The sequence below is a fragment of the Pinus tabuliformis genome, chromosome X, assembly GCF_031772625.1.
Source record: "Pinus tabuliformis cultivar Carrire ecotype Pingquan chromosome X, CPIR1, whole genome shotgun sequence".
NCBI lineage: Eukaryota > Viridiplantae > Streptophyta > Pinopsida > Pinales > Pinaceae > Pinus > Pinus tabuliformis.
Genome location: NC_142308.1, coordinates 317,737,533 through 317,764,899, shown reverse-complemented (window position 1 = coordinate 317,764,899; position 27,367 = coordinate 317,737,533). Strand labels below are relative to the sequence as shown.

The window sequence follows — 27,367 nt, the reverse complement described above, 5'->3', positions numbered from 1 at the left end:
GAGATCAATATCTCGAAGGTTTGTTAAATTTCCAAGGAGCTTGGGCAGCGAATTCATTTCAAAGCATTTTAGTAGTTCTAAGGACATCAGCAACCCTAAATTACAAAACTCTTCAAATGATGTTTTGAAATTATTTTCCCCCTTTTCAAATTGACATAAATGTGTTCTAGGTTCTTCGGCTTCCCTATGGATTCTGGAAACATTGAAAGGGGAGCATCCCTAATCTTTAAATCCCGCAACTATGAAGGTGCTTGTAAAATGTTCACATGTTTCAGCAGTAAGAAAGACATCAATGTTGAAACTCAAAAACCTAGATACTACATTGCAGAAGGTAAACAAGGACATGGGCAAGAATGTTAGGCAATTGATATGGGTTTTGCTTATTAAGGCTCAACGTGCTACTGGGTGCCCTGCCTAACTTTCTGTAAGACTGTGGGATTTTCTTAGCATGGTGAAGAAGAGGTTAATTTTCAAGAAAGGTGTGACAATGGATTTAGAGAAATGGAAAAGGGAGAAATTGTTTAGGTTTTTAAAGGAACTTTTGGTATTTGCACTGGCAACACTGGTGTTTGAAGTATTTTCCTACTTGAATGGTTAGTATTTTTCCACAGGGTATTTTTACATGCCAACTTCATTTTGGATTCAGTATCTTTTGCAATGGATACATTTTTGTTGGGTTTCATTAAGATCCAATTACATTTCTCCCCCAATTCAAATTCTCGCAAACATTTGCATCATTCTCTTTTTGATTCACTATGGATTGGATCACCCCTACATCGATTGTTTTTGGATCAAGTATAAGAAGATCAAGTCGAAGCCAAAAGATGAATCATTTGAATTAAATGATGTTGAACAACAAGGGTCTGCTTATCCTATGGTCATGGTACAAATCCCCATGTGCAATTAAGAGAGAAAGATATGAAGTTCTTTACCATTTTCCTTGAATTGTTTTGGAATTTGTTTTCTAAATGTTACCATTTTTGCATTGACATATTAAATTTTCTTCCCTTGGGTTTTTTGAAATCAATCTTTGATATTCCTTATTTAGCGAGTATCAGGGTTCCATTTGTGTGGATTTTAAGATGCATTCTATGAAATTCCAGATCCGGTCAAATCTACTCCTAGATTCTCAACCTAGACTTTTTATAGTGGACAAACACTTTGTCTTTCTTTCTAGAAATAGTGGTTTATGACCATGACAATGGAATTTAAGTTATGGGAAGTCATTTAGAATTTTTCTTAGTGTCTTTATTTAGGATACTTGGTTTGGAATTTTGTTGTTAAATTCAACACTATCTTGAGATACTACGAGATAATCAATCATATGTTATAAGTTGGGTTGGAAGGAATTGAGTTCATTTGCATCAAAATTTTCAAAACACTATCTAATATTTTATATAATTATGTCTTAAAATATGCTTTTGGGATTGTATTTTAAAATGTTCTCACTTCTCACATTCTTGAGATTACTCTGGTATTCACAATAACCAATGTCATTATTCAATTATGTCCAAATTTAGGTGTACACACAATATATTTCTATTGATTTTCATCTTGACTAGCCAAATGATTAGTTGTTAATTCAAGTACTAGATGATTCATATGAAGATGGCGTTTAAGATCTTATCAGAGAATAAGTTCTTAAGTGGAGCTAGAAAGGAATCAACATTCTTTACCGACATTGATTGATTAGGGTTGGTTATAATTTGGCAATATGAAGGCTGTAATGAGTTGCGATTATGTCAAAGACTATGAGTTGTTGCAATTTTTGATTCAGACTTCTAGCCAAACCTTGATTTCTTGTTCCACATTTCAAGGTAGCTCACAAGCCACTTCTCCTTGAGATGTTGCATCATATTACTACATGTTTCCTTTGATGTACTTTTTGATCCTGCCAGTAGTCATATGCTTGTATCAAATTTTAAGCCATGCATGTCTAAGTATGAACTAATTCAGGCTATGAAACTATGGATGGATCATTAAAGAAAAAAAATACATTGCATTGGTGAATGATGGTGTTGTAGGATAATCCTGAACTCGACATGGTGTAGGATCATTGGTATTTTGTAAATAGAGATGAAAATTTGTTAACACAACTGTAGAACAACAATCTTTCTTTGAAATAATGAGTTCGTTATAGGTTGGTGATTTGTGTAGAGTTGGGAGGAGGTAGAGGAACAATTGAATGGTGTATTTCTAAATTTCTTTAGGTTCAACGCGATAGTCGGTGTCTAGAAACAAAAATATATTGAGGAATTTGGAGATTAGCTTGAAAGAACAATTGTTGAATATATGGACATTTTTGTGTGTGCCCATTTGGAAGGGTGGAAAATTATTTTCCTTAATGATGTCATAGTAGTGCTTTAGAACCATTAACCATGCTCTAATTCTCATGATGTTTTTATCGTTGTATCCTGAAATTTATGTTCAAGTTGGCACTTCAAACTTCAAATTATGTGTTTATGGTAGTATCTTGAAATTTGTGACTACTTTAGAGACATTTTAAGCAAGTGTAGGCAATTTTCTGATGGTGTTATGAACTTTTTGTGTTTTTCTTCTTGAAAGTTTGTTAATTTTCTTTTTGGATTAAGGTTGGGGACCTTCAACGTGACTTATGGTTATCATTCGAATTTGAAACATGGTATTTATTTAGGTCCTTTGTGAGGTTCCAAAGAGTTATGAAGCCTACAAGAACTAATAAACATTGATGGCATTCTAGTCCTATGCATCTTTTTTGACTCTGCCTTCCAGATATAATTACTTCCAAAGTCTATGATAAATATCATGCAAATATATTTTTTATATTTACATGATGTTATTATGAAACATATCCAAAAGCTATAGTAGCAATCAATGCTCTATATAAAATTTGTAGTCTCTAAGGGTGAAGCTACTAGGAGTTTTACTAAATCTTGTAAGAGCAACCTCATTTATTACAATTTTTTGTTTGTCTAATGGACTTTTATTATATTTAGATGCATATATATATTAGCAAGAAAGTGAACCTCATTTCATTGTTCTTCCTTTTGAGAAAGTTGATTCTTCCATTTTATTCATTTACAATGTTCTGCATTATTCTTCCAATGACCATGTTTGTACCAGAGGTATAACTACCTATCTAAGTGATATTTTTGTTAGAAACATGTTATAATTGATGGAAAGGGAAAATAAGATGATGACAAAGGCATTGATGAGTGCAAGAAAAATGTTCAATATGTCAATACTTTGGAGCGAATTTGTTAGGTCCCTATAATACTATTGATTCCCCCATTACTATTGTCGTTGTATCCCTTATTAATATTGTTGTGCCCCTATTGTCCCTGGATATTATTATTATTGTGCCCCATATAATCCCTCTATTATTATTTTTGTGCCTTTATATTATTATTGTTAGGTCGGCTTGGTTATATTGTGACCCCTTAGACTCCTATATATAGAAAGGAGGTTTTGTCATTTGAATCATCCAAGAATTGTTCATTTGTGTAATGTAAAGGAGGTTTCCCCCTCGAAGAGGCTGAATTCTAAGGCGTTGATCTATCTTTTCTATCTTTTTGTGAGTTGGTTTCATAACATTTGGTATCAGAGCTTTGGATTTTAGGGTTTCGCTGCTACAAACAAGTCATCGTGGCATTTGCACTATAAATTTTTTTCTGTGACATTTCAGAAGCTAAAAAAAAAAACCATTTGGGTTGAAATCATTTTGAACCTTGGGTCCGAATTTTAGAGCTTTTCACACTATATTTGCGGAGATATTATCTGATGAAGTTAGCCTTTTTGTAGACTCCCGATGTTATAGATCTAACCAAAATATATATGATAATAGAAATAACCCAATAAATAAAAAGATCGAAATAGATAGAAATGCTTCTTTATTGATATCAACCCTTAAGGTAGGGCAACACCATACATTCACTCTTTAAGGAAGGAGAACACTCCACAAGCCATATGTCTATTCATACAATATTCCTTCACACAATTCCTTGACATCTCTCCATGTGGAGTCTCTAGCCTCTATATAGGCCTCATACATACAATACCATGGGTCATTACCATGGTTCCCTCATACCATCGAACTAATGCCATGGGCCCATTACATTATTACAAACTACTTGTGGTCCCTTACATGATATGAGTTAACCACCTTATTTATTACTATGGCCCATCCCATTATTATATTATTACCTTAGGTACCTCCCTTTGTACCCCATATTATCCCCCCTAGGTATATAACACCCGAATTACATTCCAAACAGGTGACCTGGGAAAAATCGTCATAACATTTTTTTGAGCATCAGATTGAAATTTTTTAAGAAGGGACAGAAAGCGGACGGATTGTAGTTTCCTGTGTATATTTTTCAGATCCTAAGTTCAAAATAGTGACATGTGGCACTTCATACAAGTTCACTCTTCTGAAAAGGTATATAATCAGGTCAGCTTGCGAGATTGTGCATAACTCCTTCTTGGAGAATCTAAATTTGATCAGACTGTTGGCATTGGAAAGAGGATGCAGAGGGCTATTACAGGTCACAATTTCAGAACTAGAAGATATGAAATTACAAAGATACATCAAATGCAATATCGAGCTCCTACAAAGTGAAAAAAGGTGTGTAGATTTTTTTTAAATTTTTTCATAAGCTTGGTTTGAAAAATTAGTTTGAAGGAACTCAAAGTGCATAGTGAAGAATTATTATTGGTAACTGATGCCCTGAAGAAAGAAAATGGAAACACCTAGTAAGCAACCTGAAAGCTCTAGCATGATTGATGAAGAATAGGAAGAAATGCAATATGATATATTAAAACTACGAGACCAAGTGCAACAAATGTCACTCGCACAAAAAGTAACAAAATCTAATATGGATGGTTTAAAGAAAGATGTAGAAGCTAAGATGAATGGTTTATAGAAAGGCATGGAAGCTAAGATGGATGGTTTAAAGAAAGGTGTAGAAGCTAAGATGAATGGCGTGGAAGCTAAGATGGATGATTTGAAGATAGATTTGAAAACAGGCATGGAAGATTTGAAGACAGATTTGACAACGTTTTTATGAGAAATGCTTACTAATAACGAAAGGGTAGTAAAGGAAACTCACGATGAAAACAAAATAAATGTTAATCGTGATTTCATAGACTCTAACGTTGGATTGAAGAACCACCATGTTCCAAAGATCGATATGAGGAAGTTTGATGGCAAGGATCTCAGAACTTGGATACTACAGATGGATCAATTTTTTGATCTCAATAATGTGCAACACACACAAAAGGTACGTATTGCAACTTTATATTTGGAACCAAATCAGTTTATATGGTATCGATGGCTTTTCTCTTGTAAACAAATTGTCACTTGGGCAATTTTTACGGAAGAATTGATAGCACATTATGAGGATACAAAAAGCAACACTTTTTTAGCCAATTGATAAATCTCAAACAAAAGGGTTCAATTATGGAGCACATTGAGGACTTCCAAAAATTGAACATAAGGGTAAAAGATATTCCAAAGGAGCATAGGATTGATGTGTTGATAGGGACTTTAAAGGATAATATCCAACATGAGGTTCGCCTTTGGGAACCTGATTCATTAGAGAAGGCATTCAAGTTAGCAATAAAAATGGAAAGCAAAATTATGGCAACCACAAAGCCTACCACTCACAACTATAAAGATGGAAGTGTTGTTGCCCCTAGTCTTTCACAATTTACAAGGTTAATACCACAACAATTGGAAGAAAAATAGCAAAAGGGCTTTCTTACAGTTTTGATAGCAAATACACTAAAGGTCATAAGCGTGCTGAGAAGAAATTATTCTACATAGATTGTGAAGAGGAGGAAGAAAAGGAACAAGAAATTTCAAAAGAAGAGGATATACTCCAGGAACAAACCCTAGATAAAGAAGAAATGAATCCGACCATATCTTGTAATGCATTGGTTGGAATTAGCACTCCTCAAACCATCAACATAGAAGGACATATAAAGAAGAAAAGGGTAATAGTGTTGATTGATTTAGGAAGTACCCACAATTTTATTCATTGTAAGATAGCAAAAGAATTGAATTGCTTCTTATATCCAGCACTAGAGTGTCAAGTGATGGTTGCAAGTGGAGGAACCATGAATTTCTCTAGAAAGTGCCATAATATCAAGCTATCCATGGGAGAATATGTATTGAATAGCCCAATGCTTTCCATTCCAATGGGTGGTGCTGATATTATACTAGGAGTCTAATGGCTACAATCCTTGGGTACAATAGCTTTTAATTTTCAAGAACTTTTCATGAAATTTTCTACGGAAGGAAATGAAGTTGAATTAAGGGGTATTGCAGGGAAACCAAGAAAGATAATCAACTCTAACGGTATGACAAAGCTTCTAAAGAAGGAACAACGAGGTGTAATTGCACAATTATGTTCACTAGATGTTTCCACATCAAATTATCTATTTCTCCAGATCTCCAAAAGGTCTTGGACAATCATTCCAAGGTATTTGAGACTCCCAAAGGCCTCCCACCTATTTGTGATCATGATCACGCTATTCATTTGATTCCAGGAAGTGTTCCTCCAAACATCAGGCCGTACAGATATCCCTATGCCCAAAAGAGTGAAATTGAACGTATGGTTGCTGAAATGCTAGAGGTTGGTATAATTCAACCTAGTCAAAGTTCTTTCTCTACTCCAGTAGTATTGGTGCACAAGAAGGATGGATCTTGGCGCATGTGTTCAGATTACATGGAGCTCAACAGTTCACTATTAAAGATAAATTTCCCATTCCTGTCATTGATGAATTATTGAATGAATTGCATGGATTAATTTACTTCACCAAGTTGGATCTTCGTTTAGGATATCATCAAATCTGAATGAAGACTGAAGACATTCTGAAAACAACATTTATAACTCATGAGGGTCATTATGAATTTTTGGTCATGCCTTTAGGCCTTACCAATGCACCTTCTACATTTCAAGGTTTGATGAATTCCATTTTCAAACCCTTCCTTAGAAAATTTGTGTTAGTATTTTTTGATGATATACTAATCTACAACAAGTCTTGGAAGGATCATGTTGAACATGTTGACAGGGTGCTCAAACTATTGAAGGGAAAATAATTATATGCAAAAAGCTCCAAATGTTTCTTTGGAGTACAAGAGGTGGAATATCTGGGTCATATTGTATCTCATGAAGGTGTTAAGGTAAACCCAAGAAAAATTAAAGCCATTAAGGAATGGAAATCCCCACATCCATAAAGCATCTGCGAGGATTTCTCAGGTTGACAGGGTATTATTGCAAGTTTGTTAAGAATTATGGGAGAATAGCAACACCTCTAACAACATTATTGAAGAAAGATGCATTTTCATGGACTTTAGAAGCAACAAAAGCCTTCGAACATCTTAAAGAGATAGTGTGCCAAGCACCGGTCTTAGCTACACCAGACTTCACAAAAACCTTTATTATGGAATTTGATGCTTCAGGGAATGGAATTGGTGCTGTTTTAATGCAAGATGAAAGAGCCATTGCTTTCGAAATTCGTCCAATCAAGGGAAAGTATTTACACAAAGCTATTTATGAGAAGGAAATGTTGTCAATACTACATGCTCTTAAGAAATGGCGACCCTACCTAATGGGAAGACACTTCAAGGTAAAAACAGATCATGATAGTCTTAAATACCTTTTAGAACAAAGATTATCCTTTGAAGAGCAACAAAAATGGGTCAAAAAGATGTTGGGTTATGACTTTGAAATCATCTACAAAAAAGGGAAGCAAAATGTTGTGGCAGATGCACTCTCAAGAAAGGATGAGGATGTGGAAGCATTATTGTGTGCCATTTCTATTATCCAACCAGATTGGATAAATGAAGCAAGGGAGGAATGGAAGAATGACAAAGAAGTGTGGGCACTTATTTGAAAGTTACAACAAGATTCCAGTACATATGATACATTTAGCTGGAAAAATGATTCATTATGGTACAAAGATCGCTTATACCTCTGTAAGAATTCCCAACTCAAACAAAAGATTCTTATGGAATTACACACTTTTCCCTTAGGAGGGCATTCAGAATTTTTAAAAACTTACCACAAGGTTAAGAAGGAATTTTTTTGGGATGGCCTTAAATCGGATATTCAAAAGTTTGTGGTAGAATATTTGGTTTGCCAACAAAATACAGTTGAAACAATTAAGACCCTAGGTCTATTACAACCTTTATCCATTCTAAGCCAACGTTGGGAGGAGGTTTCAATGGATTTTATCACAGGTTTACCCAAGTCCGAAGGAAAGAGTGTCATCATGGTGGTAGTTGACAAACTTACCAAGTGTGCACACTTTTGTGCATTATCACATCCATCTAAAGCCAGTACAGTTTCTATTACATTTATGGAAACAATTCAAAAGCTACATGGAAACCCAAAGATTATTGTAAGTGACAGAGATCCCATTTTCATTAGAAATTTTTGGACATAATTATTTTCTTGTCTTGGTACTCAATTAGCTCATAGCTCATCTTATCATCCTCAATCTGATGGGTAAATTGAGATAGTAAACAAATGTTTGGAAGGATATCTTCGTTACTTTGTATCTAATAAATAGACACAATGGGTCAAATGGTTGCCTTTGGTTGAATGGTGGTATAACACTTCCTTCCATACTGTAGCAAAAATACCCCCATTTATGGCACTCTATGGCTATCAGCCACCATCCATCACATCATATTTAAGAGAAAATTCTAAGGTTCAAGCAGTGGAACATCACATCGATCATCAAAAACAAGTTCTCCAACTCTTAAAGGATAACCTCATGTTGGCGTAGAATAGAATGAAACAACAGGCAGATAAACATCATAGAAAAAGGAGTTTTGATGTAGGTGACTGTGTATTCCTACAGTTACAACCATATAAACAAATGTCCCTCAAGCAAGCTAAGAAGGATAATAAATTATCACCAAAGTATTATGGTCCGTACAAGGTGTTGCAAAAGATTGGTACTATGGCATACAAATTGGAGCTTCCTGCAACTTCTCGAGTGCACCCAGTTTTCCATGTTTCATGTTTAAAGAAGGTTATAGGTGACAAGCTCCCAGTTCAAACAATATTACTAGAACTTGATGAGGAAGAAAAAATTATATTGGAACTGGAAGCAGTCACAGAAACAAGAATTCGACAGCGACGAAATCGATCAATTTCGGAGCATCTCATCAAGTGGAAGAACATATCCGCTAAAGATTCCACATGGAAGGATGAGAATTTTATACAGAAGCATCTAGAACTACTCAAGCATTGAGGAAAACACTTTTTGAAGGAGAGGGGCATGTTAGGTCCCTATAATACTAGTGATTCCCCCATTACTATTGGCGTTGTATCCCTTATTAATATTGTTGTGCCCCTATTGTCCCCATATTATTAGTATTGTACCCCATAGAATCCCTCTATTGTTATTTTTGTGCCTTTATATTATTATTGTTAGGTCGGCTTGGTTATATTGTGACCCCTTAGACTCCTATATATAGAAAGGAGGTTTTGTCATTTGAATCATCCAAGAATTGTTCATTTGTGTAATGTAAAGGATGTTGCCCCCTCGAAGACGTTGAATTCTAAGGCATTGATCTATCTTTTCTATCTTTTTGTGAGATGGTTTCATAACTGAATTAAAAGTAAATATATCATCTCAATAGTTCATGGAAACTATGTTGATGGATAGAGCTCAAAAAGATATTTCCAACGTTATATTGAAGTCTTAAAAAGAAATCCTGGAACGAAAGTTATTGATGGTCAATGTTGGAGGTAAAAGTAGAAGTTCAAGCACAGTGAGTACATAGACAACCACATGGATGCACAATTGGCAATATGAAGGGAACATGACCAATGGGACTAGGCATGGAGGATTACCTAGGTATGTTTCATAGGAGCATGTAAGTTATAAAATATAGGGATCTAGCACCGGGATGAGTTGGCAAGGACAAAGAAGTGGGTCAAAGAGCGGTGATTGGTGGATGTTAATGCAAGGAGGTTCGCACAGATAGCTTATCTCGGATTGTCTATCCTGAAATTTTTTAAAGGAAGCGAAAGGTCAAATCTCCAAGCTGACAGAGCACTAGGAAGACATGACTAGGTGATGGAAATGATAACCCAATCGTAGAAGAGTGTAGAGGAGGAGAAATGAGGAGAAATGGGCCCATATATAACATGTCACTCTAGAGGCCTAACCTAGGAATAGCGAAAGGCAGTGAAACATTAAAGGATCTAGGATGACATGGCGGAGCATGTAATAGGTTATTAGGCTCAATATACATAAACTATAATGAAGAAATGCCTCACAAAAACACAAGGCTTGACCCCTTCCCCTATTGTATCAATGACATAGGATTTCATAACATGGAAACATCATAAGAGGACAAATGGAAGATTGTGACTAGCTTGTAGAGATGACATGGAGAATTAATGGCATAATATCATTAGCATAACATGGCCCAATCAGAGCATGACATGTGGTAGTAGATTCAACATTTTTGGGTCACTAAGTGGGCTAAAAATAAGTGACATGTGGCATCCTGGCATAGGTATTAGACAACTGGAATTATATGTGGAAGTGCAACTCACCACGACTGGTACATGGTTGATATGTATATTTGTAGGCAGTCCCATAGGTACACGCAATCCCAGAAATGAAACCCCAAATAAAACTAAGGCCTGTATGTGAGTTCTCTCCGAGATGACGAGGCTCCTGGACATAGTAAAATGCAGGTGACATGCATGTTGGAAGATGAATAACGAAAAAAAGGGCATAGGTGGTGATGAGCCCCAATTTTTGGTATAATTTGGGCTCATTTGGCCTACTTGCTTTGCTCAAACCATTCACTTTTTACTGCTTATGCATGCATTTCTTAGTTTATTCGTGTTGTTTGTAGGAAGAAGGGTAGACATTTTATCTACGTGACTAATGCATTATGATTCCAGGTTTTTGCATTAAAAGGGAGAAAAGACCACGTGAAAAGGAGACAAGGAGACAATGAGGTGGCACTGCTGGTTTTTAGGAGAGGATGTCCACAGTCTTGGGACCCTCCTCGTGATTCCCACCATAGCTCCGAGCTCCAATCCATCTCCCCACCAAGCTTAGAAGCAGCCAGCTGTTCTACAGGAACAACAGTTATAACTGTTCTACAGGAACAACAATTATGACTGTCCTACAGGATCAGCAGTTTAAACTTCAGTTGGATAGCCAAGCTCCTAAAATCAAGGACACCTATTGGATGATCGTTTTTGCATAAGTATGGAGGTCGTAGCCTTTGAGAGGTTGTTGAAACTTTCGCATCACTATTGTAATTTTTGAGCACAGCTCGGTGTAGTTCTTTTTGTAAGCCAATTTGGCATGAGATCAGATTATGAATAAAGAAGGCAGATTTTGATCTAGTTCTGAGTTTTCTCAAGGAGCTATAGCTCTCAGGTTAGGGCCCAACCTGAGAGCAATAGATCTCCTCAGTGTTGTAATGTGTTTGCATTTCGTTCCAGCACTTTGAGTTTGTTTATTTTCACATGCAATTCGAATTCACAGTTTGGTAATTTAGTCGTTTTCATGAGCATAGATAGGACTAGTTTATGGTGATTTGCTTTTAGTTGCTTAAGTTTGGTAGGAGGATAGATATAATCTCTTGGAGCTCCAGCAAAAAGGTTGAGGAAGTCTCCACTGCCATCTCTGTTTGGAGATTGGAGTGCAGCCTATACCAGCCACAAAAATATGCAGTTCTTCACTTTATACATGCTGCAACATAGTCTCGTTTATGATAGATCTTTCCATGCACTTCACTCTTGCACCATACACCTTCATCACCGCTTCATGCACATTTCTCTACACGCTTTATCTTGCTGTTCATTGAGTTCAGGTAGCTTAGGTTAATGAATTTTCATCTTGGTGACAGTCATAAGCCATTTGTTTCATTTACACTGCTTTTCATCATTCTATTACCTCCTTCTTCGTCTTGATCACGCATACAACCACATCCTCGACCTCTGCTCCGCTCTGTTATCTCCCAAACTCCTCCACTCCTCACGTAACTTCATTCTTTAGACATTTCGCTGTTATAACCTTCCATCCATCAACCCACTTCATACACTCGTTCTCCATCCTACTTCTCCACTCCTGAGCCATCACCAGCCTTATTCCTACCTTACACATCTCCCCCTACCATTCCATCACTCCACCATCACTTCAAACACCCACGGTAGGTTATCCTGTAGCAATTTGTAGACTTCATGTAGAAACCCCTGCGTTTCCTGTAGAATCCGCTGCAGACATCCTGTAGGAGGCCACTCACTCGGTTGCTGAGCCTCTGAACGTGAGGAACCTCTGTGGACTGATGCTAAGGATCTCTGGGAACCTCTCCTAGCCTCCCCAACCTTTCCCAAGCTTTCCTTCCTTCCGCATCACATCTGCACAACCAAACCCTAATAAGCACAAAATCACAATCACTCCATCCACTTAAAGAAAAAATACAAAAACATGTCTTTTAAGATGCAAGTAGATTAGATTCATGCATTTTCACTTATTAGAAGTAATGGCATCATTGGTAGAAGTTTCCTTCACATTCTTTGCATCATGGAGGTTAGACTAGTTAAATTAGGGTTTCCTAGGGTTTCCATGTTTTGATTTGCTTTCAGTTCATTTTTGCCAAGTAGATTAGTCTTCTTTGAGCTAGCTTTCGTCCATCATTGATAAAGCTTCTTCTGTGAGCCTATAGAAGTTGGCTTGAGCCCTAGCGGACTTGTGCCAGCTGACCAAGTGACAGCTGCGACAAGAGCTAGTACTTGTGCATACAGCACCGTCGCTTCCAAGTTTGTACGAACTACCGGGTTGATAAAATTAAGAGACAGGAAGCCCCAGGAGTTGTAGCATTATTGCTACAATACTGGAGCTCACCATCTTTTTGGCGCCATTGCCGGGGAAGCGGCAGAGTATTAGTAATTGTTGCTTTTCTTCTACTTTCTTACTCTTGCCTCCTGCTAGTAGTTTACTTCATTTCCATTCTGCAAAAGTAGCATAGACATTTCCTGCTTTCATAGATTAGCATTTCCTGCTTTCATAGATTAGCATTTCCTTTTTGCAAGCGTAGACTAGCATTTCCATTCCTGCAATTTCATTTGAGCAAAGTAGATTAGTCCTTTCCTGCTTTCAGTTAATTTTGCATCTTTCATAGTTAGTTGTAGATCAATCTGTCTCAGTTTTGCAGGTACCAAAAGAAAAGCAAAGCAAAAGCAAGCAAAAAGAAAAAGAAAGTCTTTTCCATTTCATGCCTCGTAGGAACCGAGATAGATCAGGAAAATTCCTACCAGACACCCCCACCACATCACTGAGTCACCCTTCTCTCTTCTTTGGTGACAGTGACCCAGAGGAACCTATAGGTGAACAACCTGAGATATCCAAAGACCCTATAGTAGAAGAAGAGTTAGAGACCAATCCATCTGAAGCTATGGCTGACAATAGAAGAGAAGATGAGAGAATAGAAGGTGCCTTCCCCATCCGAGAGACCAATGGAGAGATGAAAATGAAAAACATTAGCCCCTCTGCCTTACCTCACTTCCATGGGTTGACCACTGAAGATCCAGATACCTTCCTGTTTGAGTTTGCTGTCCTTTGTAGAACCTATGACTATACTGAAGATGAGCAAAAGTTGAAACTTTTCCCTTCCACCCTTAAGGATGCAGCACTACGCTGGTTCATGGGTTTACCTGGGAATAGTATCACTACTTGGGCTCAGATGCAGCAAGCTTTCAACACCAAGTACCGGGATTACTGTAGGTCCAAGGAAACAAAGGGGGAAATCTTTCGGATGTCCATGGGAAATGATGAGTCCTTAGAGGATTATGAGGAGAGGTTCCAACTAAGCTATAAGCGGGCCAGGTGCACACTTGACCCTGAATCCCTCAAGTTGGTCCTACTCCGAGGAGTCCCTGAAGACCTCTTAGATACCCTTCACATGTTAGCTGGGGGGGACATTTACCAACTGCCTTATGAGGACATCAAGACTGTATTTAGAAACCACTCCAGGGCAGCTCGGAAACGAGGTAGAGGAAACCACCTCTCAACTAGTGTCCCTTTCTCCAAACATGAGCTTGCAAACCAATTAGAAGATATTAAGAGTGAGGTGAGACAAACCATTGCCATGCAGCTTGATACATTCAGGATTCAGCAAAAGAAAGAAGAGGCTGAGAGAGCCTTGGCTGTCTTCTGTCCTAGGTGCACAAGGAGGCACCCTAAGAACGAATGTCCATTGCATTCGGTTGAAGTGTGTTTCGTTTGTGAGGAGGACCATCCCACAAATCAGTGTCCAACCTTACCTGGGTTTAAAGCCATGTACCAAGGGACCGAAGCTCCCACAGAGCCTCTCTATTACCTCAACCAAAGGAGGCCACAAGGATCTAGACCTTATCAGCAGGGGATGCAAGGGGCATCTCAAGCTTATTACAACCCCAACCAGTCAACTCCTATGCCTTCCTGGGGCCCCCCCTGCTCATCCTTCATGGTCCATGCCTCCTCCATGGTCTTATCCACCTCAGTACCCCACTCAACCTACTTCTCATCCATATCACTCACATACCCAGCCACAGCCTCAATGGAATGCACCTCAGTCGGGGTGGAGGCCCCAATACAACACTCCTCCTGCCATTTTGCCTCCACCACCAGTGCAACCTCAACCCTTACCTCCTGCTCCTCCAAGGCAACCTCAAATGCCTGCTCAACCGAACCCGAACCCCAACAATAGACAGGCCCAGCAGGTATACACTGGGGAAACCTCATGCCCTACCTATGCTGTGGAGATCCAGGAGATCAACCTTCGATCTGGAAAGACTCTTCCAGATCACCAGCCTCCTCCCCCAGAGGATGAGGAAGACCATCAGGAGAGTGAACCAAAGCCTATTCCACCCTTTCCTTAGAGACTAACAGCCACCACACAACCTAACCCAGAAGAAGATGAGCTTTTGGGTGAGCTCAAGCAGTTGTGTGTAAAAATCCCACTTCTCCAAGCCATCAAGGATGTGCCAATATATAACAAGCTGATTAAGGAGAAGTGTTTCAAACACCCAGGCAGACGGAAGAAAGATGCCTCAACTATCAATGTCATAGGACAACTGTCTAACCTTATGCTAGGACAAGTCATCTGCCCAAAGTACCTAGATCCTGGAAGTCCTGTAGTAGATATTCACATCAATGGCACCATTATCCCCCACACCTTGATTGATCTGGGGGCGGCCATCAATGTGATGACCAGGGATACCATGCTTAAACTCAATCTTCAGGGTTCCTTGAGGAAGACCTCGACAGTACTGCAATTAGCAGATCACTCCACCGTGACTCCCGAAGGGATTGTGGAGGATGTCATGGTCTCCATTGATTTTTGGGAATACCCTGCAGACTTCCTGGTTCTGCAACCAAAGGCCAAGCTTACTGGATATCCTCTCATTTTGGGAAGGCCTTGGTTAGCTACTGCAGATGCTTACATAAGTTGTCGGGCAGGAAACATGACCATCAAAAATGGTCCCATGTCCAAGCAACTAGTCCTATACCCTCCTGCCCAACCTTCTTTAGAGCATGATTTACCACTCTGGTTGGAAGAAGGAGAAGAAGACGAGGTGTACTCAGCACCTCTGTGCACCTTAGATACCACTAGAAAAGACCCCCCAACCGAGGATGACTTGATCGAGACCTTGATCCAGAATCCACCTTCCAGTGCACTACCCTTAGAGGAATTGGTGGAGGATGCCCAAGCTAGCACCCTAGTGGATCTCTGTACAACCAACCCTGTTATTCCCAGAGTCAAGAACGTGGAGTTCGGCCCTGAGAAGGCATTGAAGATCAGCTCCTCCCTATCTCCTTCCGAGGAAAAGGAGCTGTGTAGTCTGTTGGCCAACCACCTACATGCTTTTTCTTGGAGCTATAAGGAAATGAAAGGAGTCCATCCTTCGGTCTGTACCCATCATATATACATCAAAGAGGACTGTAAACTGGTTAGGCAACCGCAGAGGAGAATGAATCCTGCCCTTAAGGACATTGTCAAGGAAGAATTGCAAAAACTGTTGGATGCCGGATTCATCTACCCCATCTCAGATAGTGAATGGGTGTCCCCTCTAGTGTTGGTTCCCAAGAAGAATGGGAAGTGGAGAATTTGTGTGGATTACCGTGAGCTGAACAAAGCTACCAAGAAAGACCATTTCCCTCTACCTTTCATAGATCAAGTGTTGGATGGACTGGCAGGAAAGAAGTTCTTCTCTTTCCTGGATGGGTTTAGCGGGTACAATCAAATCCAAATCAGCCCGGAAGACCAAGATAAGACCACCTTCACTTGTCCTTGGGGTACCTTTGCCTACCGAGTCCTTCCCTTTGGGCTATGCAATGCTCCTGCTACTTTCCAGAGAGCTGTCTTAAGCATCTTCTCGGAGCTGGTCCATGATGCAGTGGAAATCTATATGGATGACTTTACTCCTTATGGGGCCAACTTCCAGGAAGCATTGTCCAATCTGGGAAAAGTCCTAGCCAAATGCATTGAGATGAACCTGTCCCTCAGTCCTGAAAAATGTGAATTCCTGATGACTGAAGGGACCGTGCTAGGCCATACCATTTCTTCCCAAGGATTGCAGGTGGATCCTAACAAAATTGCTCTCATCAAGAGGGTTCCACCTCCTCAAAAGGTACGGGATGTCCGGAGTTTCTTGGGATTAGCGGGATACTACCGGAGATTCATTAAGGACTTCAGCAAGTTAGCCTCGCCATTGTTTGGTCTGTTGGCAAAAGATGTGGAGTTTAAATGGACTGACGATTGTCAGAAGAGTTTGAATGAGTTAAAGGACAAGTTGGTGTCAGCACCAATCTTGAGAGGTCCAAACTGGGCCCTACCTTTCCACATCCACACTGATGCCTCGAACAAAGCCATAGGTGCAGCTTTAGGACAAGTTGAGCAGAAACTTCCATATGCCATTTACTTTGTTAGCAAAAACTTGTCCAAAGCTGAGCTGAATTACACTGTAACCGAGAAGGAATTCTTGGCTGTGGTCCATGCATTGAACAAGTTCCGACATTATATTACTGGTTACCAGACCTTTGTACATACTGACCATGCTGCTATTAGATATTTGATGAATAAACCAGATGTGAATGCTCGTATTATTAGATGGTTACTTTTGTTGTAGCAGTTTGATTTAACCATTGTTGATAAACCAGGTAGAGAAAATGTTGTTGTTGATTTTTTGTTTAGATTGGATTTGTCTGCAGATGAAGATGGGACGGTGGATGACCAGATGCCTGATGAGCATCTGTTTGCTATCTCAGTACTCTCTCCATGGTTTGCTGATATAGCAAACTACCTTGTTTCAGCTCAGTTCCCTCTGCACCTCTCTTCAAAAGAGAAGAGCAGAATCATCAGAAAAAGTGCCTCATTTACTTGGATCGGGGGCAACCTGTTCAAGCTTGGCCCCGATCAGATCTTAAGGCGTTGTGTAAGGGAGGAGGAAGTCTTTGATATCCTCCTCACTTGTCATGATGGGCCTTGTGGAGGGCATTTTGCAGCAAAGAGAACTGCCTTCAAGATCCTGCAGGCAGGCTACTATTGGCCCACACTTCATCAAGATGTCAGAAGATATGTCAGTCAGTGTGACCAATGCCAAAGAATGGGGAAACCGACCCAAAGGGATGAGATGCCTCTCCAACCTCAAGTGACTCTTGAGCCATTTGAGAAGTGGGGCATGGACTTTGTGGGCCCAATCAACCCCTCTTCGAGGCAAAGGACTTACATCATTGTGTGTACTGACTATTTGACAAAGTGGGCAGAGACCAAAGCAATCAAAGCAGCAACAGAAGAGAAGGTGGCCGAGTTCCTAAGAGAGAACATCTTCTATAAGTTTGGCTATCCAAGAGAGCTGGTCACCGATCAAGGGAGCCAGTTCACCTCCAACCTGGTTGAAGATCTCCTAGCTCATCACAAGATCAAGCACAGGACTTCCACCCCTTATCACCCTCAAGCAAATGGGCAGGTGGAAGTCACCAATAGAGCACTAGAAGGGATCTTGACCAAAGTGGTGAGCAGCAGCAGAAAAGATTGGGCAGATCGCCTGGTTGAGGCCACATGGGCCTACAACACCACTTGGAAGACCACCACCGGTTTCACACCATATGAGCTGGTCTATGGGAAGAAAGCTTTGCTATCCATTGAGTTTGAGTATAACACTTTGAGGATGGCAGCTCAGCTGGACCTAGATCTCAGCCATGCACAGCAAGAAAGGTTACTGCAGCTGAATGGCCTGGACGAGCACCGCATGCAGGCCCTCCTTCACTCAGAAGTGGTTCAACTTCAGAGGAAGGTGTGGCATGACCAACATCTCCATGACAAGCAATTTCAGCCGGGAGATTGGGCTTTGTTGTATGATTCCAGATACAAAGATTTCAAGGGGAAGCTGAGAACCAGATGGCTAGGACCATATACAGTGGAGAAATGCCATGACAATGAATCTGTCCTCATTCGAACCATTGATGAAGAAGCCATTCCCATGCTTGTCAATGGGCATCGATTGAAGATCTACAGGAGACCTATCTCAAGACAAGAGTTTATCAAAACTATGGAGAAATCTGTATTGGTCATAGAGAAGGGTTCTGCCTCTGCCTCTGGCACACCCTGAAAGAAGATCTGAAAAAAAAAATAAAAAATAAAATAAAATAAAATAAAAAATAAATATCCTTGGGTGAAAACCTCTCTGAGGCGCCCAAGGCAGGTAGTAGGGGTGAAAACCTCATTGAGGCGCTCCTATTGCTTTTTCAAAAAAAAAAAAAAGAGAAAAGGTTGAAAAAGATCCTTGAGTGAAAACCTCTCTGAGGCGCTCAGGGCAGATGACACGGGTGAAAACCTCCTTGAGGCGCCCCTGTTATCTTTCAAAAAAAAAAAAAAAAAAAAAAAAAAAGAAAAAAAAAGAGAAAAAAGAAAACACAATAAGCAAAATATGGTAAAAATTGCAGGTTGCAGATGCTCTATGGAGAAGAGGAAGCCCTTCAACTCACAGCCAAGGGTCCTTATCATGCTGTCAAGGAACCTCATCAGTACCTCCACCAAGAGCACCCATGTTTTTCAAGGTATGTGCAATTTTATCATGGTTTGAATCTTCTACAGGAAGCTGTTGTCTTTCTACAGGAAGGCGCAGTCTTTCTACAGGAGGGCGCAGTCTTTCTACAGGAAGGCGCGGATTTTCTACAGGAAAGTGCAGACTTTCTACAGGAAGGCCGAACTTTCTACAGGAAGCTCTGTGTCTACAGGAAACTTCCTGTAGAAGTTTGGGACGGCCAAAAATTTGTTTCAAACGGAGATCTAGCGGCTGAGGAATGGGTTGGATGCATGCATGCCACTGTTGGCACCCCTGAACATTGCTGTTACCTTGCTCCACCATCCTCGTCGCCATGCAACCAAGATCCCTGCACCAGCAAACCAGATCAATGAGTTCTCGTGGTAAAGCCATTTGTCAAAAAAAAAAAAAAAAAAAAAAAAAACAAGCACCGAGAGCTCATACCACATCCATGTCGAGCATCAGAAGCTCCGGGAGCGTGATCAGAAGATTCTATCCATCGTCGTGCAGCATGCACCCAAGGAGGCGAGACTGTTACAAGGCACCCCGCGGGAATCCTGTAACAGTCAAACGTGCATGAGTGGATACCATTCACAGCACCGCCCTCTGCAAGCAACACACGGGCGCAGGCAACCAGAGCATCCACTCCATCGCCAGCATCCTGTAACCATGAGCCTCCGGGACTGTGCAAGCCGCATGCAGCAGGTAGATCCGCTCCCCGTCGTCCAAAAAAACCGAAAAATCGTGTGCAGCCGCGCGCAGGTAAGTGTCTCAACCCTTCCTTCCACCAAATCGCATGAGTATTACTTTGATTTGTTTGCATGGCGTAGAAATGAATGGTTGAGCGGCCGTATGGCCAGTTGACTGGCCACGTCGGCTAGTTATGGTATAGTCGGATGCTTGGGTGGCAGCCACGACAAAGAAAATACGCAGCACGCACGTGGGGATAGTCCCGTCAACCGAGAAACGAGTTTAACCGAAAAGGGCGGCGGCAGATTTGTGGGAATGAATGCGGCAGCGAGTGAATATGCAGGCGAATGATGGGTGACGTCGCCCAACGGTCCGACGGGGATAGCTCACCCCCCGCGCCACGAGCTGCGCCGATTCAAAATCTAATCGGCTAGATTATGCGCATATATTCATCAACCTCCACTTCAAAACTCGAGTGGCTCTTCTGATTTCCTCTGCACGTTGATACGCCGAGCTTTCGGCTACCAGAACGCCGGTGAAGCACATCTCGACCGCTGGCCAACTACAGTCCTCCCCGAAGTTTGCACACTGCTCCTACAGGAACAGTTTCTACAGGAACGCAGTCCTACAGGAAGCAGTCTCTACAGGAACACAGTTCTACAGGAAGGTGAATTCCTCACGTAAGAAAAGGTGGCAATAAAAAGGTAACCCTGAAACTCCTTCCGCAATTGGCTTTCAAAGGTGGCAAGATCATTATTCACAGTCTGGTCATAAAAATATCGGATTGCTATGCCTATACTATCGCTTCTACAGGATAACAGTATAATTAGACTGTGTTTTGTGAATTGTATGCATGCTCTGCCTAAAATAGACCGAATCTCCTTTGCATTTGTCACCTTTAGTCAAAACCCCCGTGTTCATCATGCCGGGTGGGTTTATCAGGCGAGAACCCACAGATTCCACCAAATTAAGAGAAAATCAGGAGGTGGTAGAACTATTCACAAGGGTTCAATGGATGTCTTTTTGTGATAAGCTGCAGGGCTACGATGATGAAGTAGCCGAGGAATTCTTGCAGGCTTTGAAGCCTAAATCCCAGACACTGGCCACAGTAAACTTCAGAGGTCTAAGCCTCAAACTCACCCCAGAACATATCAGTCGGATCACAGAACTTCCTATGGGTCTGCCGTGGGATAAAGAGGAGAGAAAGCTGAGTCAGCAGGCAAAGAAGGAATTCTTTCCACCTGAGGAAGAATTCTCGGAGGATAAAAACGGGGTGAGAAGAACGAGCCTATCACCACCTTGGAATGAAGTCAGTTTGCAAATCATGAAATATATTACTTGTGAAGGTCAGTTCAGCATCGTGTATGCATATCACTTTCGGCTACTCACTGAGTTGAGGCACCGAATTGACCTTCCCGTAGAGCAAAAACTGAGCATCCCTTATTATCTCCTGCAGTCCCTAATGGAGTGTGCTACGAAGCTAAGAGAGGGCATCCCAGATCAGGTGGCACACCATGGGCTGATCAAGTTGCTTGTGGAGGATGCACTGCACTCATATAAAGTTCCCCTCTCCTGGGAGTCATTTAGGAATCTAACACGAGATGGGGACATAAAAATTCTAGTCGAAGATAGTGGCTCCTCCAGCAGTGAGGAACACGAAGCAGTGGCTGAAGAACAAAGGAAGAAGCATGAGGAAAAGAAGGACCAAGAAAAAGGTGGCACACCTATTCTGTCAGCGAGGGAAAAGAGGATGAAGGGCAGAATGGACAAAACAGAGGTGGCCCACGTCAGCCCAAGTACCTCAACAGCACCTGCACCCAAAGCAAAAGCAAAACTCAAGCAGGCAAGCAAGCGGAAGTGGAGACACCTGTGTCTATAGGAAAGCAAAAACAGGCTTCCATTGGAAGCCCGAAAATCACTAAGGAACAGACTTCTACAGGAAGCCCAAAGACTCAAGAAAAGGCTCCTACAGGAAGCCCAAAGCTGCTAAAGGAAAAGGCTCCTACAGGAAGCCCAAAATCGGTCAAGAAAGGGTCTTCTACAGGAAGCCCAAAAGTGCTGAAGGAAAAGGCTTCTACAGGAAGCCCGAAATTGCAGAAACAGGCTTCTACAGGAAGCCCCAAAAAGGTAAAAACCAAAGAAAAGGAGGTGGATATTCTGGCATGGGAGGTAGCAGCTGTATTAGCTGGCCTCAATACACCACCTAAGCCAAAAGACAAGAGGAAGAGGGAGACTCCTTTGTACTTTAAGGCTCGGAGAAGTGTTAGGATAAAGGCGGGCAAGCCACAGGCCCAATCCAGCAGCCCGATCCTCATCGAAGATACACCTACTTCTCCCAAAGAAAAGTCACCCTCCAAGGTCACAGTCACCTACGAGAAGGGGAGTCCAAAGAAAAATACATGGCAGGAAAAGTTAGAAAAAACTTAGTTACAGGAAGCAGAAAACGTTCTACAGGATACTCTGGCCCGGTTACAGGAAACAGAAAAGAGGGAAGGAGAAGGACCCTCATCACCAAGGGAGGGTGAGGCAGAACTGCCTGAAGAGATAGCAAGAGAACACATACCAGAACCTAGCCCTTCGCCCAATCTGAATTCATATTACACCTTTTTAGAGGCGGGCAAAATCATACCGCAGAAATTCACCGTGCCTCTATTTTTTGAACTAGAGAAAGAAAGAGTCCGTTCCCACACATGGATGAAGATCGCCAAATCAAAGGGTGTGGCAGACATAGGCCCTCTATAGGATCAACTCAGGGAGGTCAGGAGTGAATTCACCATGGCTAAACATGTGGCTAGTTGCCAGCAGGCACTTCTACAGGAAGAAAATCAGAAGTTACGGTTGCAGCTACAAGAACTAAAGGCAAAGGCAGGAACATCCTCCAAGGACATCACAAATGAACAAGAAGGCAAAAAGGAGCTGACCACCAGTCTTGAAGAGCCAATGACACTTCTACAGGAGGCAGAACAGCAGACAAGAATTGAAGTGCAAGCCTTAAAGGAACAACTGCAACAAAAGGAAGCACAATTGGCCTGCATGGCCAGTTGGGCCATGGAAGCAATTCAGTGCAGAACGCCCGCAAAATCCTATGGATTGTTTTTAAAAGATCAATGGCTTCAGTTCCAAATAAACACCTTGGCCCAAAGAGGTATTGCACACATCGAAAACCCACAACAATTTTCTGAATTATGCACTACTAGTTCGGCAGAAGACAAAGCCAAATTGGCAGAGTTTTACCTCCACAACTTGGCTTTGCCTAATGAAGTCTCATGGGATCCCAACATTGCCTTGAGTGATATGCAATTGATGGCCCTCGCCTCATGGTTAAACCATGAAGATCAAAGAGCAGCTGAAGCAAAATCGGTCATGAACCGAGAAGTGATCGAACCACTGTTCATTAGGCCGGAACTAGAGGACCCGGTGGCACTCATCTCAACCCACCAACAGTTGGCTACGGATCCCACAGCTTCCTTGAGGTTTAAGGACCAACAAGCCCAGGCCATAGCTCACTTTGAAGACATGGAAAGGTTGTTGGGAGAAAGTGCTGCCCAGGCTTGTGCACACAGATGGAATACCATGGCCCATAGCTTGAAAATCCGAGAGTACCATACCCCCATCCGGATGAGAGAAGCTTTGGCAAGGGTTTACCTTTACAAGAAGTCCATGCAAAGCCTCCAGGCCAGCTGGATTGGCCTTAAACTCAGCCCACCGCTATTGCTAGGATTGACTGAAGGAAATACAAAGGAAGATGACAGTCAACAATGGGAAGAGGTAAACAAAAAAGCAGGGTTTCACATCTACAGAGAGGACCCTACCACAGAGCCTTGGGATGCAAGAGGAGCAGTGAAAGCAATGAACGATGAGGACTTGGACTAAGTTGCTCAAGGATGAGCAAATAGTTTAGCTGGGGGGTGATGATGAGCCCCAATTTTTGGTATAATTTGGGCTCATTTGGCCTACTTGCTTTGCTCAAACCATTCACTTTTTACTGCTTATGCATGCATTTCTTAGTTTATTCGTGTTGTTTGTAGGAAGAAGGGTAGACATTTTATCTAAGTGACTAATGCATTATGATTCCCGGTTTTTGCATTAAAAGGGAGAAAAGACCACGTGAAAAGGAGACAAGGAGACAATGAGGTGGCACTGCTGGTTTTTAGGAGAGGATGTCCACAGTCTTGGGACCCTCCTCGTGATTCCCACCATAGCTTCGAGCTCCAATCCATCTCCCCACCGAGCTTAGAAGCAGCCAGCTGTTCTACAGGAACAGCAGTTATAACTGTTCTACAGGAACAACAATTATGACTGTCCTACAGGATCAGCAGTTTAAACTTCAGTTGGACAGCCGAGCTCCTAAAATCAAGGACACCTGTTGGATGATCGTTTTTGCATAAGTATGGAGGCCGTAGCCTTTGAGAGGTTGTTGAAACTTTCACATTACTATTGTAATTTTTGAGCACAGCTCGGTGTAGTTCTTTTTGTAAGCCAATTTGGCATGACATCAGATTATGAATAAAGAAGGCAGATTTTGATCTAGTTATGAGTTTTCTCAAGGAGCTATAGCTCTCAGGTTAGGGCCCAACCTGAGAGCAATAGATCTCCTCAGTGTTGTAATGTGTTTGCATTTCGTTCCAGCACTTTGAGTTTGTTTATTTTCACATGCAATTCGAATTCACAGTTTGGTAATTTAGTCGTTTTCATGAGCATAGATAGGAATAGTTTATGGTGATTTGCTTTCAGTTGCTTAAGTTTGGTAGGAGGATAGATATAATCTCTTGGAGCTCCAGCAAAAAGGTTGAGGAAGTCTCCACTGCCATCTCTGTTTGGAGATTGGAGTGCAGCCTATACCAGCCACAAAAATACGCAGTTCTTCACTTTATACATGCTGCAACATAGTCTCGTTTATGATAGATCTTTCCATGCACTTCACTCTTGCACCATACACCTTCATCACCGCTTCATGCACATTTCTCTACACGCTTTATCTTGCTGTTCATTGAGTTCAGGTAGCTTAGGTTAATGAATTTTCATCTTGGTGACAGTCATAAGCCATTTGTTTCATTTACACTGCTTTTCATCATTCTATTACCTCCTTCTTCGTCTTGATCACGCATACAACCACATCCTCGACCTCTGCTCCGCTCTGTTATCTCCCAAACTCCTCCACTCCTCACGTAACTTCATTCTTTAGACATTTCGCTGTTATAACCTTCCATCCATCAACCCACTTCATACACTCGTTCTCCATCCTACTTCTCCACTCCTGAGCCATCACCAGCCTTATTCCTACCTTACACATCTCCCCCTACCATTCCATCACTCCACCATCACTTCAAACACCCACGGTAGGTTATCCTGTAGCAATTTGTAGACTTCATGTAGAAACCCCTGCAGACATCCTGTAGGAGGCCACTCACTCGGTTGCTGAGCCTCTGAACATGAGGAACCTCTGTGGACTGATGCTAAGGATCTTTGGGAACCTCTCCTAGCCTCCCCAACCTTTCCCAAGCTTTCCTTCCTTCCGCATCACATCTGCACAACCAAACCCTAATAAGCACAAAATCACAATCACTCCATCCACTTAAAGAAAAAATGCAAAAACATGTCTTTTAAGATGCAAGTAGATTAGATTCATGCATTTTCACTTATTAGAAGTAATGGCATCATTGGTAGAAGTTTCCTTCACATTCTTTGCATCATGGAGGTTAGACTAGTTAAATTAGGGTTTCCTAGGGTTTCCATGTTTTGATTTGCTTTCAGTTCATTTTTGCCAAGTAGATTAGTCTTCTTTGAGCTAGCTTTCGTCCATCATTGATAAAGCTTCTTCTGTGAGCCTATAGAAGTTGGCTTGAGCCCTAGCGGACTTGTGCCAGCTGACCAAGTGACAGCTGCGACAAGAGCTAGTACTTGTGCATACAGCACCGTCACTTCCAAGTTTGTACGAACTACCGGGTTGATAAAATTAAGAGACAGGAAGCCCCAGGAGTTGTAGCATTATTGCTACAATACTGGAGCTCACCAGGTGGAGAGGCAGTCCCACTTGGACATGTAACCCTGGAGTACAAACCCTAGAAGTGTTCACAAATACACATAAAGAAAGAGCCAGGGGCTAAAGATTAAGCACCAGGATGCGGTTTTGTGCAAAATTGTGATTGATGGCATGGAAAAGTTTATAGTGTTAAATAATCCCTCAGGGATATAACATAGAAGGGTTCAATGGAAGGCTATGTGTGGTGGTTTTTGGTTAAGGCCTTCAGGCTTATGGATGAATGAGTCAACAACCTGTAAAATTTGGCATTTTATGCCAAACAGACGCTGCATATAATTGGAAAAATAAGGCATGAATGAGTTGGAAGGTCAAACGTTGGCATGGACTATTTGGAGACAGATTTAGCAGTATTTGTAACAACCCATTAATAAAATTTTAGACTTTAAAAAAACCTTATAAATATATATATTTATATATATGTATTAAATTTTATAAAGTATATGGTTAGACTTTATAATATGAATTTATAAAACATATCATTAAACTTATATAACATATATAAAGAAATGTTATAAGACATATTACTTAACTTTATATCATATATTATTTAAATGTTATAATATATATATCTTAAAACTTTATAGCATTTATAATACAAACGTTATACAATGTATCATTAAACTTTATAACATTATAATGTAAGTTATAAAGGTATCAGTTATAAAACTTATACGTAGGCTGGAAATGTTATAATGTAAATATCAGCTGCCCTAAAAATCTATACGTATCCCAGCCATTAATAAAGTGGGTGGAACCAGATAAATAGTTATTACTGAGCGCCAAGGACATTAAGAAAGATTGGAGAGCCATGAATGCGTGGGAGGCGGTGGCTGCAAATGGGAGGGCGGCCACCGCCAGGCCAGCGAATAAATAACGGAGGCCTGAACCTGAAGAGGGGGGAAAAAAAACAGAGAAGTATAGATTCATCAGCAAGAAACTAGGAGAAGAGACTTTTCAGTGGAAGAGCTTTGAGTGATCTGAGTTCTGGGCACGGAGGGACAGAGAGCCTCTGTGGAGAGCTTTCTGGATTGAGCAACCAGGTTTCTCTGTCTGGTTGGGTGGTATCGGCCATCTCGAAATTGGGTCAAATCAGCCAGCAGTTCAGGACAGTTCGGTAGCAGAATCGGAAATCAGCCAGCAGTTCAGGTAGGTGCAGATTACAGTTTTATGCATTATTGTTTTCAAATTTTATGAGTATTTATATGGTTGCTGTAATTCGAAACTAGGGCACTACACATGGTATCGGAGCCTGCGTTCAAAACCTTCGGGACCTCACAGGCCCTACGCAGCGGAAACTTCGTATAAACCCCTGTCTGTCCGAAAATATTTATTTCCTTTCACATATTTATTTCCTTTCACAGACTGGTCAAGTTCCGGAAACCCTATATTAAAGCCCTTCCCAATACAAGAACTTCGGTACATAAAACATACAGTCTGCGGTTGCAAAAGATTCGGGCCTACATCATAAACACGCGAGTGCAGACAAAAGAATTTACAGAAACGTCATAAACTATAGTAATAATCTGTAGCATATTATAATACGATTTTGACGTTGCTCGTCTCCTTCTTTTCTTCC

The 27,367-nt window shown here is 41.1% G+C and overlaps 1 pseudogene; it reads left to right on the top strand.

The window, feature by feature from the left end:
* Positions 1 to 241: 241 nt before the first annotated feature.
* LOC149139706 (putative xyloglucan glycosyltransferase 5) overlaps positions 242 to 27,367 on the top strand; it is a 37,394-nt pseudogene continuing 10,268 nt past the window's right edge.